This window comes from Loxodonta africana, chromosome 9, assembly GCF_030014295.1.
Source record: "Loxodonta africana isolate mLoxAfr1 chromosome 9, mLoxAfr1.hap2, whole genome shotgun sequence".
NCBI classification, from domain to species: domain Eukaryota; kingdom Metazoa; phylum Chordata; class Mammalia; order Proboscidea; family Elephantidae; genus Loxodonta; species Loxodonta africana.
The window spans coordinates 69,649,416-69,661,826 of NC_087350.1; the positions used below are offsets into that span (position 1 = coordinate 69,649,416).

Here is a 12,411-nt window from a genome sequence, read left to right on the forward strand (position 1 = left end):
TGCACATTATAAACGGAATAAAAAAAATAGAAATTCATGAGGCTCATGGTAGATCAACACTAAATATTTTCCTTGGCTTATAAGAGTCCAGCATGACTGGAAAAAAAAAAAAATGGCATGTGTCTTTGCTTAAAAGAAAACAGGTGCATCAATGGGATGGAATTTTATGTGGCCAAGAACATATTCAAAGCATATTTAATGGCATGGAAAAATGCTCACGGTATGTTAAGTGGAAAAAGCAGGACATACGACTATAAACAGTCTGATTCCCATTGTGTACATTTAAATGTGTGTGTGCCCATTGAAGGGAAGAGAAAATAATAGGAAATTAAAAGACCGGAAGGAAATATCAAAATATTAATCCTAGTTTTCTCAGTTGAAATGTTCTTTTCTCCAGTTTGCAGAAGTTCTAAAACAAGCATCTATTTAAAATGAAGACGTTTCTCTTCAAGCACAAAGGTGAAAGTAGGTTTTATTTGTAAAAGAGCAGTGAAAGCTATTTACCCAAAAAATTGTGGTTGGTTGCTCTGGTAACCTACCTTTCTAATACAGAGCCTCTGGCACACAGTAGGTACACACAAAGGATTTACTCAATGGTGGTTGCCATCTTCATACTTGCTAAGTGCCTATTATCTCAAATAGAAAAAACCTCATTCATAAACTATTGAGATTTCACATTTATTCCAATTTTTCTGAAGTCATGGGGAAATGTCACTGCATTAACTTTCTCTAACCTGAGAAAGAAAGCTTCCATATATATACTGAATGAAAAAGATTTTCCAAAAATCTAAGAGGACAAAACACTAGCCGACACGCACACATAGCTAAACTATTTACTCTAGTGCCTATCAGTTCTGAGCTCTTTGGTGGACTGTCATTATGGAGTTACAAAGCCATTTATACTGTATAATAAAGAGTACCTAGTAATTGAGATGCCTGCTTATTACATTTTCCTTATGACGTTTAATTTTATATACCCTAGATTTTAACTTCTGCACGCAGGCACACACAAAGGATTAACAATAGTGTTTCCTACACATCAATAGACTGTTAGTCTACCTCTTTTCCAGCAAAATATTCCTCCCAACCAAGACCATGTTTGACCGTTTCAATCTTGTTTTGGTTTGTAAAAACAAAACTATCCCACTGTCTCGAGTAGGATAGTTGGGGGGAAAATTCTTTTCCTTTCAAAAACTGTTCCAATTTTTAGAAGCATATTATTTCATATTTGGGGATTAACAATTTTTATATATAAGAAAGTCCAAGTGAAGCAATTCTGACGCTTTGGAAGCAAGTACATAGAAAGAATATTAAAACAAGCAGTAGTACTTGTGCTTTGATACACCAAACCCAAACCCACTGCCATCGAGTTGATTCCTACTCTTAACAACCTTACAGGACAGAGTAGAACTGTTCCCATAGGGTTTCCGAGGCTGGAAATCTTTATGGAAGCAGGATGCCACATCTTTCTCCCACAGAGAAGCTGGTGGGTTCGAACCACTGCCCTAAGCATTTTAACCACTGTGCCACCTATCACCTCCCTTGGATACACAGGAGTATCTAAATTTGGGAGCTTATGTCAACCACCTGCTCTGTTATGTCTTCTGGCTTCTGAAGCTCCATTCAACGCATCAGACAAGCAAATGGATTTGTAGACCAGATTCTCTCTTCCTCCCTCCCTGCCTTCCTCCCTCCCTCCTTTTCCCTCTCATATATACATACACACCACACAATCCTACAGAAACCTTTTTATTATTTTGTGTATTTTTTAATAATTTTATTCATTTATTATTTTATTCTAAATTTATGTATTTATTTAATTTCTTTGTATTTTCTTAGCACCTTCTACAGGCTGTTGTATAACAACACGCTTTTATAGTGCTCAACTGAAGCTATGTCTGTCTCCTGAAGGTTATTTACGAAACTATCATTCATTGTTCACATACACAGTCATTCGATATTTCATATAAAGCCACCAAGATCGCTCTATATAACGAATGCTGTGGAATGTACTATGGACCGTTCTATACGTGAAAACCCAAAGGAACTACTGTTACAATTAGAATGCTGTGTGAAGATAAACTAAAGCCATTTCTTTTTACATTAAGTGAAAGTAAAATGAAAGTTGGAAATAAGCAGCCTTTGGAAGCCTATCTTAAACATAAAAGTGAATTTTGAGTAAATTTCTTACCATCCCTGAGAAAGTGATAAATTCTTAAATTCTTATGAATTACCTGTTTTTTGTTTTTTTTTTTTTCGAATGCCATGATCACAGTCAAAATACAAGGGAGACCAACTGCTAAAGTTTTAGCATAAACAGAAAATCTTTCGGGCTGGTAGCACAGCCAGTTAGCTTATTTGGGTTAGGGGAAGAGGAGGCATGGAGGTGGGAACATCAGTCAGACCGATTCTCTAGAATCACGTACATCTGGAATCTGTCCTTTTGTCTTCCGCAAGGCCCTTGATAGAATATCATTTTTACAAATTGCTTCAGTCTTCTCAGCACACTAGGTGAGTCAGCATGTCGCAACTGTTCCGCCCAAATATCCTTCTCTACTTGTTCTTAAAGGAAAAGGAAGAAATAAACAGAAACCCAGCTTAATAACAACAAAAAGTTCACACTGAGAAGATCCCTTCCACATCTCCTATGAGTATACCTAACAGAACAGGTTTGTCATTGACATACCACAGTAATTATAATGATACCCCCTGAACGTTGGATCATTTGTCATTCTTTATGTTCCTTCCCATGTCTACATTTCATGTTATCTAAACAGAGCAAGGAAGAAGTAGCTTGTTATAGATAGATGAATAAATGAATAGACAGGTAGGTAGATTAGGTAGGTGGGTAGGTACGTAGATAGAGTCCCTTGTGCAGATCTGACAATTGTCTAGTTAAATCAATTAAGTGTAAGCAGTCTAACCTCTCCTGTCAGGGTGGCTGAGACCAGGAGCTTAGTGGGGTTAGAATACCTATCTCACCTACTAATGTTTGGATCTAGCTAACTGGCACTGCATCAACGTATCGATGAATAGAGGCCAAATCCCCACGACACAGGCAAAGCGAATGTACCCAGGTCCTGCTCCTGCATACCCACTGAAAAGCTAAAATAAATAAATAACTTTACAGAAAAACTGAAGGAACCCCGGATATACTGTTGACAGCCCGGGAGAGAGGTGAATTTGCACAAACCATGAATGCAGGGACCTGTCCCTTAGACATGTGAGTGCAGCGACAGGCGAAAGAGATATTCTCAGTGGGGGACAAACAAGCATGCTCTGCTCTTCTCTGGTCATTTTTACAGGTGTATAATAACCCCTTACTTCTGAAGCATTTACACCCTCCATTAGCTCAATTAATCTTCAGCACAAGAGGTAGGGGTAGGATTTCCTTCTCCCATTCCCATTTTACAGATGAGGAAACTGAGGTTCCCTTTATAAGTTAGTGTTTTGGTTTTGTTTCTCATTCTTGCTGACATACTCAAAGCACTTTTCTTCTAACACTTTTGTCTTCAGTCAGCTGGGCAGGTAAGGCTATAGGCAAAAAGGATACACCTCAAGATGGAATGATTTGCCAACCTCCAGGTTCTTCCAGTAAACCTGTTTAGGAGTCAAAAGCCCCAGACTTTCTGTCTCCCAGTCACAGTGCTATCTCTTTTGTCAAGGTAGACTGCCAGGGAAGCCCAAGCTTCCTGCTGATGTTTCTTGAGCCGGTAAATTTCATCTACACTTTTTGTTCTGAGGTGGAAGAGTGAGCTCTCCTTGCAGTCCTCACCTCTGGCCTAGTCTATCCTGGACTTAGCGCTCCTGGTCAAACAGACCTCATCAAGTTCCTCCCCTATTCATTAACTTCCCACTGTCCCCAGTGCCTAGTGGATAAAGACATAACTTAGTCACTTCTCCACTTGTGGACCCCAGATATTTGTCCAGTGTCCTCTTCAGTCACTGCTCAAGTGTACCCACCATGCCAGCCCACTCTTGGCCACCCCCCAGTCCACCCACTATACATCACACATGTTCCCACCTTTGAGCCTCTGCTTATAGGTGCTGGTCTCTGCTGCTTCTGGGTAGGAAGGTCCATATGCCCTTGCAAGAGCCTATATATTCCTCAATGTTCAGGTCTTAAAAGGCCGCCTCCGTTCCATTCTCTCTAGATCTTTCCTTAAACTCTTATCCTTATATATTACGAAGTTTTATGGATCTGATTCCCCAAACAAACATGAGCCTTTGGAGGACACTGCGAGCTTTCCTTGTTTGTCCCTGAATATCCATACCTACTGGATTTAAGTGGGTAAAATTAATCATTTATTGACTATTTAAAGCCAAAAAAAAAAAAAAAATGACATCTCGGAGGGCTCTTCCTCGTCAGGTGATTCTCTGCACCGATTCTAGAAAGAGTTTTGTTCATTTAGGAGTTTGTTGTATGTTGGGAGAGACAGCTGAGTGTCAGGTGACCCACAGGAAGCCATTAGGGAGCCACTGGGCTGAACATACCAAGCGCAGGTCCTCCATGAAGCCAGAAGGAGGGTGGAGATATTTTTTTCTTTTCCCTGGATGACCCATTGTGCTCCCCTGTCAAGGGCAAGGGTAAGGACATTAGTATGAACGTATGACAAAGAAATTAAAAACAAAAACAAAAAATTGCACTTTAAAGTCTTAAAGAAGTTACTTTCCACTCAAGGCTACTGTCCTGGTGAGTTGACCCAAATGGGGGTCATCTTTCAGTGGTTGTGAAGCCACCCACCTCATCCTTGCTGCTTAGATGACAGTAGTTTTCTGACTTCTGAAAATGCCTACATAAACTGACTCTAGAAAACAGTGTATGGAATCGTTTCTTGAGCCAGCCAGTCACTATGCCATGAATTCGATCTATACTTTTGATTCTGAGGTGCAAGCGTAAACTTGATAAATGTCCCTACCTCTGAGGCACTGTTACTGCCTCCCTGAGGAACGGGTCTCACATTGCAAGCATTGAAGCATGTAAAATAGTACAGGATGTTGAAGTAGGAAGAGTCTTCAAGGCCATTTAACTCAAGGACCTGCCCAAGGTCACATCAAGTTGGGATCTGAGCACGAACTGGTGCCTAGATGTGACTTAACAGGCTAACATCTGGCTACTTCACTCTGACAACTCAAGGAAAGCTTAGATGGAATTAAGATTTTTTTAAAACACTGTGCCAAAAGGATACTTTTAAAAGGAAAGTTCTAAATTCAATGTAATATGCTCAGATGTCCAAACAACATTTTGTTGCTGCTTTGCTCTTCTGTAGTGCTCTGTTCCCATTCAGCTAAGCCTAGTACTACTCACCCACCACTGTGTCCCCTCTTTAGGCAACCACAGAAGCCATTCCCTAAAAGTGTTATAACTCTGGCTTTGTCCTATTAACTTTCTATTTCCATGTACTCGCCTTCAAACACATATATTCTATTCAAGAACCTTCCTTTCCAGTTACTGTGCAAAGGGCAGAGGAACCAAAGATGGATACGGTATGTAAATATGCATTTTTACCAATATTTTCCTAATAATTGCTCCCCAAAGAGTATAAAGAGTAAGTTAAATGAAATACAGGATCCTAACCCCAGCAAAAAAAGTCATCTCTTTTTGAAAAGTGATCAGATAGTTATCTGAGAGACTAAATCATGGTAACTGCAACCACATGTACCATTTTTTCCCCTACAATTTTCTTCATCACTTATTATTTTAGATAGATCCAACTTGTTTATCAGGTACACGTTAAGGCATGTTAAAACGCGTTATTCAGGTTGAGCACGAAGGTTTTGGTCTTATTCAATAAAATAATCACAAACTTCTGCTGGAATTAACGATTCGGTCAGAATGGAGCTAAATCCACAAAGAAGACACCTTGGGTTTCTATGGTGGCATATCCAGACCGCAGTAACAGGATGATTTTGTTTTAGCACAAATCACTTTATAGCTGGGGAGCAGAGCTGACTTCATAGGACTGACTCTTCTGGTTCGGGAGCTTGTAGAAACAGAGGAGGCTTGGCCTAAGGCATTCTTTGCATTAAAGACTTTGTTAGGCAAAGCTACTCGGGCCGGGGAGTCTGATTTGCAATTTGTGCCTTTGTCAAAGGATTAGAAGATCCATATTGTTTAATGTTTGTGTCTCAATTTGCATTTGGAAACACGGAACCTCTCCCAGGTTTAGAATTCTTTATTCTACTTTCTCGTCCTGATATACAATTGATACTGTATGTTAAAAAAAATTGATAAAACTGCTTGGCCGAATGTTTGCACTGATTAAGGAAGGGTGATAGATTGGTTTTCTCTGAATGGTGGAGTCTACCAAGCTCCAGCAGTAGCGAGACGGTAATCCATTTGGCAACAGATGAATAACTCTTAGAAGCGGGTACGCGCGTTTTCGTTTATTTCCTTAATTAATTAGAATGCGTGGCACTTTGCAGAAGGCACTACAGAAGTTTGGTCAGACAGTGGCTTTGCAGAAGGAACTGGAAGAAAAATCCTCTGACCCCGTCAGGGTATATTTGAACACTTCTGTCCAATGTCTTCCTTTACAAATAAAGGTTTGGAAAAAACTATTTTAGGCTTGTGATTACAATACTCTCAGCTGTAGGAGATGTTTAACTACCTGTCCTTTGGTAAACAGTTTTTAACTAACATTTGCTTTGAGAAGTTTCCCATATTGGCAACATAAAACCTGGAATAGGAACTGCGTGAGGAGAGACAATTTCTCAGATTGTGGGTTTAGAACTGTGGTTTGTTTATTTGTTTTCTTTTTAACTCTTTGGTTTCTCGCTCTTTTTATCTTCGTCATTGACCACAAGAAAACATTTCTTGTGTGGGGGGGTGAATATACTGGGAACCTGGACATGGAATTGCTGGTTGAGTGGGGTGGAGGTAGATGGAGAGTAGAAAAGAGATTCACATTTACTGAGCAGCTATGGTATGCCAAGAACTTTGCCAGAGGCTCCCAAGTTTATTATTATCCCCATTTTATAGTGGAGGAGACAGGTCCACAGGAGTCAAGTGACTTGCTCAAGGTCACACAGCTGGATGACTTCAAAGCTACATCACACTGCCTCTCAGATAAAGTAAAGCTAATTTCATCTGGGGGGTTATCTTCTCCTTACCTCCTTGGAGCGTGTGTGTGTGTTTTGCTATCTAAACAAGGGCTACATGTTTCATGTACCTGAAGCTATATGGCAGGACTGGCCTAACTCATCTTTTTTTTCTAATGGAGACAAGTAATCTTATCTGTCATTTTGTTAAAATATACCCACATCCTCAAAATTCACATGACTTGAGAAAAGACCATCCTTTCTTCATCACAGTACCCCATCCTAGTAGCTGCTGAGTGGATTCCGGCTCACGGAGACCCCACGTGTGTCAGAGTAGACCTCTGTTCCATAGGGTTTTCAAGGGCTGATCTTTTGGTAGTAGATCACCAGGCCTTTCTTCCAAGGCACCTCTGAGTGGACTCAAACTGCCAACCTTTCAGTTAGCAGCCGAGTGCGTTAACCATTGCACAACCAAGGAAGATCCATAGCATCCCATTTCAACCCTGTGTGTGTCAGAGTAGAACCACTCTCCAGAGGGTTTTCAATGGCAGAGCCTTGATGGCGTAGTGGTTAAGAGCTTGGCTGTCAGCCAAAAGGTCAGCAGTTGGAATTCGAGAGCCACTCCTTGGAAACTCTATGGGACAGTTCTACGCCATGAGTAGGAATCGGCTTGACGGCAAAGGGTTTGTGTGTGTGTGTGTGTGTGTCTTTTGGAAGTAGATCACCAGGCCTTTCTTCCGAGGTGCTTCTGGGTGGCCTCAAACCTCCAACCTTTCAGCTCGAGAGTATTAACCATTACACTACCCAGGGACTCTATAAAATCACCAAGAGTAAACAACTCGTTGCCTTTTTCCCTGGGTATTTCATTCACAAATTTCAAAGCATTTTACACACATATTCAGTTTATTAAGACAAGATAAGCAACCCATTTTATAGTTGGGCAAATTGGTGGTAAGCCTGCGAAGGCATCTTTTGCAGAAGGTCCCAACACTCTGAGGTCCCCTTCGGTGGAGGATGCAGGAGGGGAATTGAGCCGAAAGGAGTGGCACTTTCCAGTGTCGTGTTTTGAGCCCATGTTCTCAGCTACGTCCTATGGGAAACACTCCTGTTTCTCTGCCCCGTCTGCCACAACCCTGCCAACATTCTCCTAATGCTAGCAATATCTAAAGATAATCCCTTTTCCCCTAATCGGGATCTCAACCTAAAATAGATCTGGGTATATGCCACTGGGCATCAACAAATGACTCAGAGAGCCATTTCAGATCTCAGAAGCAGGGAAGGCTCTTCAGAGCAAGACAGCAGAGTCGGGGAGATAGTGCTCAAGGAACAATGGAATGACAGAGATGGAAGGGCTTCCGAAGCACATTCCACTAAGTCCTCCCTGCACAAATGAGGAAGCCAAGGCCCCAAGTCACTCATGGTTATGCCACCGCAGAGCCTTATTCCAGCCTACGACTTTCCCTGACCCTCGTCCTCTGCCTGCACATGATGTCTTACGATGACTTGCTTAGCAAGGCCAAGAGGGTCCCCTAACCTAAGCAGAGGTGGTAAATGGACAGGTATTGAAGCCTGGGTGTGATTCACTTTCAGGAAAGGCAGGAGGGAAATGGGGGTCTCCTAAAAAATGTGTTGATCTGGGATATTTTCTAAACATAGGCTTTGTTTGTTTGTTTTGTTGTTTTACTTTTCTCCTTTAGGTCACTCATATAATCTGAGTTCAATTTAAATCTAATTCTTTTGTCTAATATTAGGGCATGGGTTAAGTAAGTCCTGGCACATCCCTAGAACGGACTACTACCATCATTAAATGATCTGGCAGAGAATAATACCCAAGGGCTCACATTTATTAAGGGCTGCGCTATGCCTGTCCCTATACTCAGCATTTGAAATGTATTTTCTCATGCAGTCCCCACAATCACCCTATGAGGCCAAAAAAAAACCAAACCCACTGTCATCGGGACAGCGTAGAACTGCCCCCATAGAGTTTCCAAGGAGCACCTGGCAGATTCAAACTGCCAACCTCTTGGTTAACAGCCATAGCACTTAACCACTATGCCACCAGGGTTTTGAGGCAGGCATTATTATTCTTCTGATGTGAAGAATAAGGAATCCAAGGCATAGAGAGCTTAGGTAACCTGCCTTGAATGTCAAAACCAGTGAGTGGTAAAGCTGGCATGTAAATCCGAATCTACTCAGACCCACATTCTTCAGCCATATATATTTTGTGTGTGTGTGCGTGCTTTAGGTAAAAATTTACAGAGCATATTAGTTCCCATTCAATAATTTATGCACAAAGTGTTCTGTGACATTGGCTGCAATCCCTAAAACGTGTCAGCACTCTCCCTATTTCCACCCTGAGTTCCCTGTTTCCATTCTTTTGGTTTCCCTCTGCCTTCCTGCCTCCTCATCTTTGCGTTTGGGCAAATTTTGCCACCTTTTAGTTGCTTGTACGGTTGATTGTTCTAAGGAGCACTTTTCTCACGGATGTTCTTGTTTATTTTATAGGCCTGTCTGTTATTTGTGAGCCATTATACCATCCAGAACCAGGACAATGTTCACTGAGGAGAAGTTAACCGGGTGAGAGGTGGGGTGTGTAGCGGTGCCTATATCGTATGATCTAATTTGATTAAAATATATCCATGTTTATGTGTTTTGGGGTATATTTGCATGCGGAACAGTCTGGAAGGACCTTTCAAATATCACTTGTTTGGAACAGCCTTCCCTAACTATAGGAGCCCTTCCGCCTCCACCCGGCTATTATTTATCTCTTTAACCTACTTGATTTTTTCCTTCATGGCACTTATTACCTGGAATTTAACCTATACTAGATCTTTTTTTTTTTTTCTTCTTAGGTACAGACCTATTTATGATCTGGCTCCCCCTAGAACAATGGGAAAAAATAATGCCTAATAAAGTGCCTGGCATATGGTAGGTGCTTAATAAATATTTGTTCATTGAATGAATGCACCAAACTTTTAATGTTGTCTTTTTTTTCCCTCACTGTCAACCAGGAAAAATTTAGATTCTTGACACTTAAATAGATTGGATTTTTTTCACTTTTCATCTGAAATCCTGTAAGTAAAAAGGAGCCAGAATTTCATTCTACTCAAGGGTCAAGAACCTAAAATGGTCCGCTCCACAAAGGCAAAAAGTTTGCTCTCTGCTCTGTTGGACATACCTTCTCTAAGGCAAAGAAAGCATTCTTCTGATTGCAGAAGAGGAAACCATTGGAAATCTGCTTAGATAAACTTGCTTTGAGACAAAAAGAGAATCATGAACATTTCAACTGTTAATCCACTTAGTATTCCATTCACCCAGGTGGCTCTTCTGAGCCCCCCCCCCCACCGTGCTTTTAAAAAGATAAACTCTCCAATCACCAAGCTCCATTGAGCAACTGCCCATGACAATTAGTTGTAGCTGACAAGATTAAGCTGGATGAATGACCTCCTACTTGGCCAATGTGAAAATCAAAGGAGCCTTGGAAATAAACTGATAGGAGTGGGTTAGGCTTTAGCCCTATAATAAACTTTCTCCTCCCTTCCCCAAAAGGGATTAGGACTTCCAGGAATGGAAGTCTTGACCAACCTCCTGGGTCCTTGAGCTAGATAGCCTTGACCTAGTGGTCAAAGTCCCTCTTCCTTTGTGCCATCAGGGCTCCTGTGCTGTTCTAGTCACGCTAAACCACCAGATATTTTTTTAAACTCTCAGCCTTGTCAGTCTGAGGAGCACTTGAAAGCCCTCTGGAAGAAAGGAGCAAAGTGTCCTTGCATTCAGGGCAGCCCAGGGGCCACTTTGGCCGATTTCCTTCTTCCTTCTCCAAACAGAACTGATCGCCTATATAAAATTCATAAATTCTTGGCAGGAAAGAAATCCTCCCGTTGGAAGGAACAGATGTTCCCCGAGTAACTTTTGCCATTATACTCTGTTCCTAATATCATAGTTTCAACGTGTGTTGGGGGAGGGGGATGTTAACTTTTTTTAAATGTCAGCATGTTCTGGACTGCTTTTCCATCTCCATCTGTGGCATACACATCCCCGATTCTTCCACCCACCCCCCTTTTAAAAAATTTCCAGAGACTAGTTGGAAATTGGAATGATATTAGAAAGGGGAAAATTAAACAAGTATACTAATATATAAACCCGTTGCCGTCGAGTGGATTCTGACTCATAGCGACCCTGTAGGGCAGAGTAGAACTGCCCCATAGGGTTTCCAAGGCGGTAAATCTTTACCGAAGCAGATTGCCTGGCGGGTTCGAACTGCCGACCTTTTGGTTAGCAGCCGACCGCTTAACCACTGCGCCACCAGGGTGCCTTTGCTCATGTATAAAACCTAATGCAAAAAGTAATACGATGTTCCCCTTCAGCTGTAAATCCCAGAAAATTTTTTTCCCTTGTCCTCTTGGAACTTGCCGGGGGTCTACAAGACTTTTAACAAGGTAATTAAGAGCAATTAGCACCCGGGGGTTATTACTGACAACAGAATTCTAGGAGGACAATATATTCGTAAAACATTCTTTCTAAAGAAAAAGCCTCAATCGGACTTGAAATTCAAGGGACTACTAGCCCATTTTCGCTTCATTATCACCTCGTTAAACTGCCCACCTTGAATGCCTGCGTCCTGGGTGATTGCAGGGAAGGGTGAGGGTCAGTGCATGCCGCTTACCTCGCCCGGGAGTAACTTTAGAAAGCGTAACCTCGCCCCGGTTGATCCGAGCTGGGCACCCTCCCCGGGGACAGCGAAGCCCGGTTGGACGGCTCCGGCCAGGGCGAGAACGCCAGCTGGTTGTGGCCGGGCCGAGAACACGCCTGGCCACCTTGGGGTTCAAAGTCAGGATTCGGTGAACGGGCCGGGTAGGGTGGGGTGTGGAATCTGCGAAGCAGAAGCACAGCAAAGAGAAAGCGTGGGTGGGGTGGGGAAGTGGGGCGCACAGGCATCCTTCCGGAGTCCCCGCTCTCAGGCGGGGTTTCCCCTCCTCCGCCCGGCCGGGGCCAGACGACTGCAAATCCTCAGATCCCCCGACAAGCCCAGGGTGGGTAGCCGCGTCCCCCTCCGCGGGAGACCCTGTATCTAGAGCCCTCTCCAGCCTAGAGCAGAGGTGTGTGAGCGCGCGCAGAACCGAATGCAGGGCACTCATATGTAGATCGGACTCCCGCCCGCGCCCTACACCCCGAAAAGCGGGCCGATCCGCTCTCGGCGACAGGGAACGGCTGGGGCCGCGCGGCCCGGGGCGGGGCGGGGAACGAAGCGAAGCACTAGCGAGCGCGGAAACCCAGGGCGCGGCCGTCCCTCGGTGCCGCGAGCTGGAGGCGGCACACGTCGCGCGGTCTGCACTGCCTCCCGCCGGTCGGCCTCGTACAGGACCGCTCGGG

The 12,411-nt window shown here is 43.1% G+C and overlaps 1 long non-coding RNA gene across 1 annotated transcript; it reads right to left on the reverse strand.

Annotated features, from left to right (window-relative positions):
- Window positions 1–83: 83 nt before the first annotated feature.
- On the reverse strand, window positions 84–12,200 carry LOC135232459 (uncharacterized). Its single transcript, XR_010323056.1, has 3 exons — window positions 11,705–12,200; window positions 4,495–4,572; window positions 84–2,562 (listed from the first exon to the last, which is right to left on the reverse strand). It is a non-coding gene; the product is annotated as an uncharacterized LOC135232459 (long non-coding RNA).
- Between the last annotated feature and the right edge of the window lie 211 nt (window positions 12,201–12,411).